Genomic DNA, 7,269 nt, shown 5'->3' on the forward strand with positions numbered 1-7,269 from the left:
ACTTATAACACATAAACCAAGTCATGTCTGTTTCATATTAAAACTCCTTTTATGACTTCACTTTTTTGAGAATCATAAACTTCTTCCTATACACAAAATGCAACACGCAGATATACTCTGTAAGGGTGACACAATTCCTTTTTAAAAATTTTTTACTGAGACTACTTCATGTTGTTGACTATCCACATTCTAGTTCTCTGTTATGTACACAGATCCTCTCTTTATAATTGACTATTTCTAACACAATTTAACTGATTTTCTAGGCCCAAAAAGGAATTTAAGCTTTAGACCTTACGGAAAAGTTAATGGTAATGTATTAAAAACATTTTAGTCAGTTTGTGGATAGTATTCATTCAGTCAAAAAAATATACCACAAGTTGTTATATGCTTATAATTTTCCAGGCACTTTGCATAAATATCACATTCATTTCATTAACCTTATCAGAAAGATACCATTATTGTTGCCAACTTTTAAATAAAGAAACAGAATGTTGAAGTTACATTATGAATTAGAGATCATTCTGTTACTAAATTACTAAGATTTGAATAGGATAATGAATTTATTTAACAAAGCTGTATTTGTCAAAACTGATTTAATTACACTTTCGACATGTGCAATTTATCACGTATCATTATACCTTGCCATAGCTGTTTTCAAATAAAGTTTCATGCTTTTCAAATCGACACATCATTGCAGTTTCCAGTACTACAAAGAATTTCATAATATCACTAAACTACTTATATAGTTTCAAAGGCCACCATACTTACAGCATGTACCTAGATATCCTCCCCGCAATCCTCATGCACTCATAGGTGGGGCTTTTAGGAGGCGGTTGGATCATGGGTGTGTGATACTGTGTTTAAGGCTGTGTGATAGTGGGTGAGACCACTGATTCAGCAAATCTCTGGGTGTGGCTGAATAGATTTACTGAGAGGGAAACCCCAGCTGTGTGTGGGAGTCACCAGCCAATAGGCTTAGAGTTTAGATGGCACACACATACAGAAGGAGGCAGCCCCGTTGCTTATTGACTCCCGCCTGCTCTGACTTGGCCTGTTTCCTCTTTACCACCCGCCCTGCCTTGGAGTCAACTGACTTGTGGACTGAAACCTCTACAGACTGTGAGCTGAAATACACCTCACCTTCTCTAACTTGTGGGTATTGGGTATTTCATCCCAGTAATGAGAAAAGTAACTAAGACAGAATATATGTGTGTGTGTGTGTGTGTGTGTGTGTGTGTGTGTGTGTGTGTGTATATATATATATATATATATATATATATTTAACTTATTTATTTTGTTAATAGGAAAATAAATTAAGAAAATAACATGTAAGTAGTAATTTGCTTCTGCTTAAATAGAAGTCCTTTTAAACTCAATTATTTGTTATCTCCAGGAGTTCTAGTTATGCCTGGTATGCTTCTTAGTTTTTTTATGGGGTTGTGTTGTTTGTGTTTTGTTTGTGTTTTGTTTTGTTTTGTTTCTGAGACAGAATCCTGTTATGTAGTTCAGGCCAGCCATGAGCTCACTATGTTGTCCAGGTTGGCCTCAAATTCATGGCAATCCTCCTGCCTCAACCTCCCAAGTTCTGGAATTATAGGCATGCACCACCATGGCAGGCTAAAGGTATGCTTTTTATTTGTGCTACCAACAATGGATCTTTTATTTCAGTAAGTATTTTTAAATGCTAACTGTAGGTACTGTACAGATAAAGCCCCTGTCTTCATGAAGCTAAATTCTTCTCTGGAAAATGATCAGCAAACAAATGTCATCTGAATAAAAGTGCCGTAGGAAAAATAAATGAGAATAAGAAGAAAGAGTGATGAAAGGGGAACATACACTACTCTAGATAGTGCAATCAGGAAGTGTCTTTTACCATGAGGTGACACAGAGAACAGTGATGAGTGGAATAGAGTGCTGTGGGACGGAATTGTCTAAGGGATGAGTCTTGGAAGCGGGAAGAATAGCACCTAGAGGTGCCCTTGAACGACTGTTTGTACCAGAAAGAAGTTACTTCTGTTCAAGCAGAGTAAATTTGAGAACTGGCCACTGGGTGAAGAACAAACCATAAGAAGCACGGGAAAGCTGGAATGCTATTACAACCTCCGATGAGAAATGAAATGATGTATGTCCACTACATTACTAGTGGTAAAAGTAATGATAAGATTTGGGATGTTTTGAAACATGAGAGAAAGTGAAGAGAATTCATTGTTGGACTTAGTACGGGGTGGCTGAGCTAGGAAAGACGAGGACGAGGAGAGAACTGAGTGTTATTCCAATGACATTTTGCTTGAGCACTACATCAATAATGTCATTATTAATTGAGAAAAGACATTGATTTCTTGAGGGAAAGCCAAGTATTTTGCCTTCCACTGAGGTCTCTAAGTAAGATAGGTGGTTGATATATGAGATGAGGCTAAGGAGTCATATTAAGTTTGAGAGTCATCAGGATATATATACAATTAAAGAACAAATTTCAATTAGTAAGAGCTGTGCCTGTTAAACTTTATTGTCTGGATCAAGAGACTTCTGGAGAAGTTACTGACCTGTGAGAATGTTAATAGGTCAACCCCTTGGTGATCTCACAGCTGAATGGTGACTGGGGGTGGGGCTTTGTAGACTGAGTGCAATATGGCAACAGTGACCTTGAGGACTATGTCTGACTTCCAGCCCCTTCCTCTCTCTGCCACTCTTTTCCTTCGCTTTCCTTTCTAGCCCCCATGAAGCACTGTTCCGCCATGATATTTCTGCTTTGGAGCCAGCAAAACCCAGATGGAAGCCTCTGAAACTGTGAGCCAAAATGAACCTCTGCTTAAAGGTAGGTATCAGACTTTTGTCCCAGCAAAGGAAAACCAGCTAATAGCAGAGCAGTCCTAGAGATGAAGCTCTGCCCCTCTCTCCCTCCTTCTTTCAGAGGTCATGGTTATTACAGAGATTTATCCAAGGTAGATGTGAAATCCAGAAGTGTTAATCAGTCATTCCAGAGGCAAGTGAAGAGAGAAGAACTGATCACTGTGTGAAACAACGAGGCTTTTTATTTCAAAGCCTCCTGACCTACACACCAAGAAGGAATCTTTGGTCTTGCCTAACTGTGAATAGTGACCGACTGGTGGTAGTTCTAGCTTGCTTAATAGAAATTCTAGGAAGTACTAGAGGTAGAGACAGTAGTTCTGCTACAGCAAAGGAGCAGACACTGCAAAAAACTTTCTTCACAAAGCATGTGTTGTAATGTATGTAGTTTGTTGCCAAGAAGCAAACCAACAATGGCTTCTTCCCTGAATCATAATGAATTTTCCAGACTGAATGGTTCTATTTTGCTATTTTCCTGTCATTGGCAAGGATCTTTTGCCAAACTAGTCAATTATTTAAATGTATTGGTAGAGATTTTGTTTGTTTGTTTGTTTGTTTTTCTTAGTTTGCCTTACCACTTCATAGCCTGCTTGTGATGAGTAAGGGTTGAAGCTGATCCCAGCTGAGAAACATGAGAGATCTCAGAAAGGCTGCAGCAGAGATGCAGTAGTATCAAGAAGAAAAAGCTGAGTGACATATATAGTGCTTTCAGAGATAAGCAAGTGTTAAATACAATATCATTGCTGGGTGAACACCTTCAACAATCAAGTTCCACTGCTGCGTGACAGACTCACAGGAATACATGATGCTCCATTGTGAAGAGAGCCTCAAAACTTCAGACCTAAGCTTTAACATGGGCATGGGAGGCATTTGTTCAATAACAAGCTTGAGAATCACATTGAAAAATCTCCAAAGACATCAATCAACTGAAATGAAATTAGCTCTTTAAATAAGGAGTAAGATGTGACTATCAGAGGAGAGCTCACCTGGAAGTCGGTGTGTATTCATATTCCTTCAAGAAATATCATAGAATTTACATTTTTGAAGATGTAGTTTCAAACCTGCCTATGCATATTCCAATAATTTAGGTAACCCTTGCCCATGATCATATAGAATAGTCTCCAATAAAATTATATCATTTAATTATCATTGAAGGTGTTTCTCTTTTGAGCCTCTAGAGTAGAGTACACAAATGTTCCACATGCATTCAGATGAGTGATAACTTCCACATAAGGATGAGTGTTTGGACTCCCCCAGTCATACCTCCACTGGTCCCCTCTGTCCTGCTTAAAGGACATGTTCTAGCTGGTTGCAAATTCTCTGTTAAATTTCAAAACGGGTGTACATCCTTCTGTAAAATAATCCATTTATGGCAGGCCATTATTAAGGAAACTTCCTGTCCACATCAACAAAACTGACAAACATTTCTATAGCAAGCTGTGTGTGTGAATTCCCCAGTAGGAAAGAAGCCTTCCAAATGTTTCCTGGCTTCCATGCAGAATCTCAGCCTTGGCCCTAACATACAATCTTCAGAAGTCTCCTGAGTTGAGTATACTTTTCTTTTGTTCTCTCCAGGTCTCATCTCCCCTCCTACCAGAGTTATATCCAATTTTTCTCCCCTCTCTCTTCTCAGGATGAGTGCTTGCCCTGCTTTCTCTCCAGAAATGGGAAGGGTAGATGGTTCTCCCCTCTGTTACCAATTTAGTCCATAATCATTCTATAAATTCCATGTTCAGATCTGTTTATGGCTTTGCCTCCAAGAGGTCTATAATGGAAACTTAAAAGTGTAAACATTATTTCTGTTTCATTTCTTTTTCACTCCCTGGCTTAGGCAATTTTAATTTTCAAGAGAATAATGCAAGTTATTTGGGGGAATGAGAAAAGAACCATGTATACAGAAGGACAGAAAAGAAGTATAAAAATGCTATGTTAAACATTGTCTAGCTCCATGTGGTATCCATTTGAAACAATCTGAAGTCCTATCATGCAGATTAATTACTTTTCTTTCTCCCTGTCCTTTTCTGTCATGGCTGTTTCACAACCGTCTCTCTATAAATCCAACATTGATTATCTATGTGGCCTAACACAGTCTCCTACAGGGTAGATAAATACATCTACATTTGGTATAATTATTTAAATTGCAGCAGTGCAGTTATTTTGGGATTCAGAGTGGAAAATGAATGGGCTCAGAAGCATATGTGTACACTTCCTTGCACTTTAAAAACTTAGTTCAACAAAAATTATGATGGAACATGAAAACAAAATCAATTATTTAAAAATTTTAATAGGCATTTGCACATTACTGCAGCACAGCTTGTTAGTGGACCTCTCCATCTGCACCCCTGCTTTTGCAATCTCCTTTTGCAGTTTTACTCACACAGTTTCTTTGGTCCTGGAGCCCACAACAGGCTGTCTTTGAAGTGAGTTGGGACGAGAGTAAAATGCAGGGCTGCAGCCAGATGCTGACTTTAATCTTATGTTTATGACCTGGCTGACTCCAGTAGCCTGCATTTTCTTCAATACCAGAAAAAGCTTTTGCAAGGATTTGTAATTCATGAGATCTATTTAATCTACTCTTCTCCATAAACAGGCCTAGAGACTTATTAAGTAGGGATGGACCTTAGAGGCTTCCCAGTTGTAGCCTTTGGGTACACCATGAGGTCACTGATCGGCCTTGCCATGTTTAGCATAGATTGAGTTATATTATAAAAGATGATTGATCATCAATTTATCTTTAAAGCATGTGGGGCTTACTTAGCTCCCCTAATCAATTTTTGCATTATTAGTAATTATCAGCCAGTTGTTTTAATGAAGAAGCAACATAATAATGTTCAAAATTATTTTTCCAAAAACACAGGATTACATATCACATAGCAAAATTGCTCCTCTTGGTACTCAGGTAGACACTGGGTGAGTTTGCACAGTCATAAACTTCTATCAGAAATAGTCACTTACTAATGAGGCAACCTAATCTGCTCACTGACACTGCCAGGATTCTGACGTTAATGCTTACACTGTCTCCAAACAACATCCATCTTATTTCAGAATAATATTCCATTGACACTGCACTTGCCTTTCATTTACTATACTGTTCAGAGTTGTTTTGCTAAGAAAGCTTTTACTGACTTTGCCTGAGCTGTGTTTCTGCTGAGTTTAAGTTATGTGAAGCTTTGAAACTCCTAGGCAGCCTCCTAGAATATGGTCAACTGGATTATGGGAATCCACAAAGTCAAGAAAAGTCTCCTTGTAGATAGAGTTTCTTCCTTTATAATCTTCTCTCTCATCAATCTTTCCCAATTTAAATTTCAAATACATGTTCAATTCCATTGGATATTTCTGTGTTCTTAAAGCAATCTACAATACCAGTTAGTTAACAATGATATTTTTTAAACACAAAGGAGAAAACAGTCTCAGCTTGCTTCCAGAGGATGTGGGTTTAGATGGACCATGCCTGGTTGTTGGTCTCGCTTACTACAGTATTCCTTTCTTTCTATCCCCATCTCCGTCTCCTTCACAGGACTCTCCTTTGCTACCCAAGAAGCGCCACTTTCTGCCCAGATGTTTTTCCTGACTTCATCACAGGGATGGTGAGTTATAACCCTATGGTTAGTGAAGATGATGATGCATTTTTAACTACTTTCTATCTCTCCCAAAAAATAATGTTCATGAATTGCTTTTTCTCTGGATCACATCATGAAATCACCGTGCTTCTGAACCTGTTCTTTCTACATCTATATCCTAATCCTGGTTGTCACTCCACTATTGTCCCGGTGTCTACTTCTAGCTCTACTCTTCAATTTTCATAGAGTGCCCTTTCTACATCATTTAAATGCCCATCTCTTCTACCGAATCAGGGTTCCTGAACATTTGTGTGAACATAGATTCTCCTTCAACTTCACTTTAGGAAAATTCAGTTCTCCAGATCTAAGTCAAGGGAATTCTTGCTCTCCTAATTCACCAGGAATTCTCAGAAGAAGGTAATTTTGGCTAAAAGTAACTTAGACTAATACAAGATAGATAACTGTTGAACCAAAACTCATTCCCTCAAAAAACACTTCAGAAATTTAAAGGGTGTTGCAAAGGCATTAAGAAAAAATAATTAGACACTATTTTGAGGAATATTTTATTAATTATCCTAATTGTGACAGCTATTTATAATTTATCTAGATGTCCCCCGCAAACCCTCATGCACTGATATGTGTGTTTTTTGAGAGGTGACTTGTCATGGGCATATGATACTCATCACTTGATTAGTCCACTGACTGATTTATAACTGGGTGATGTATGAAACTTGGTAGGAATTTGCACTAAAATCAAGCATGAATATTAAACACAAGAAATCACATTTTTCACAGAAATAAAATGTTAAATTGCTAGGAAATTTTTTCACTTTTCAAATAATTTAAATACAGGTATTCAGAG

This window comes from Cavia porcellus, unplaced genomic scaffold (assembly GCF_034190915.1).
Source record: "Cavia porcellus strain 051 isolate PalLab524CR breed Dunkin Hartley unplaced genomic scaffold, mCavPor4.1 scaffold_1, whole genome shotgun sequence".
NCBI classification, from domain to species: Eukaryota; Metazoa; Chordata; class Mammalia; order Rodentia; family Caviidae; genus Cavia; species Cavia porcellus.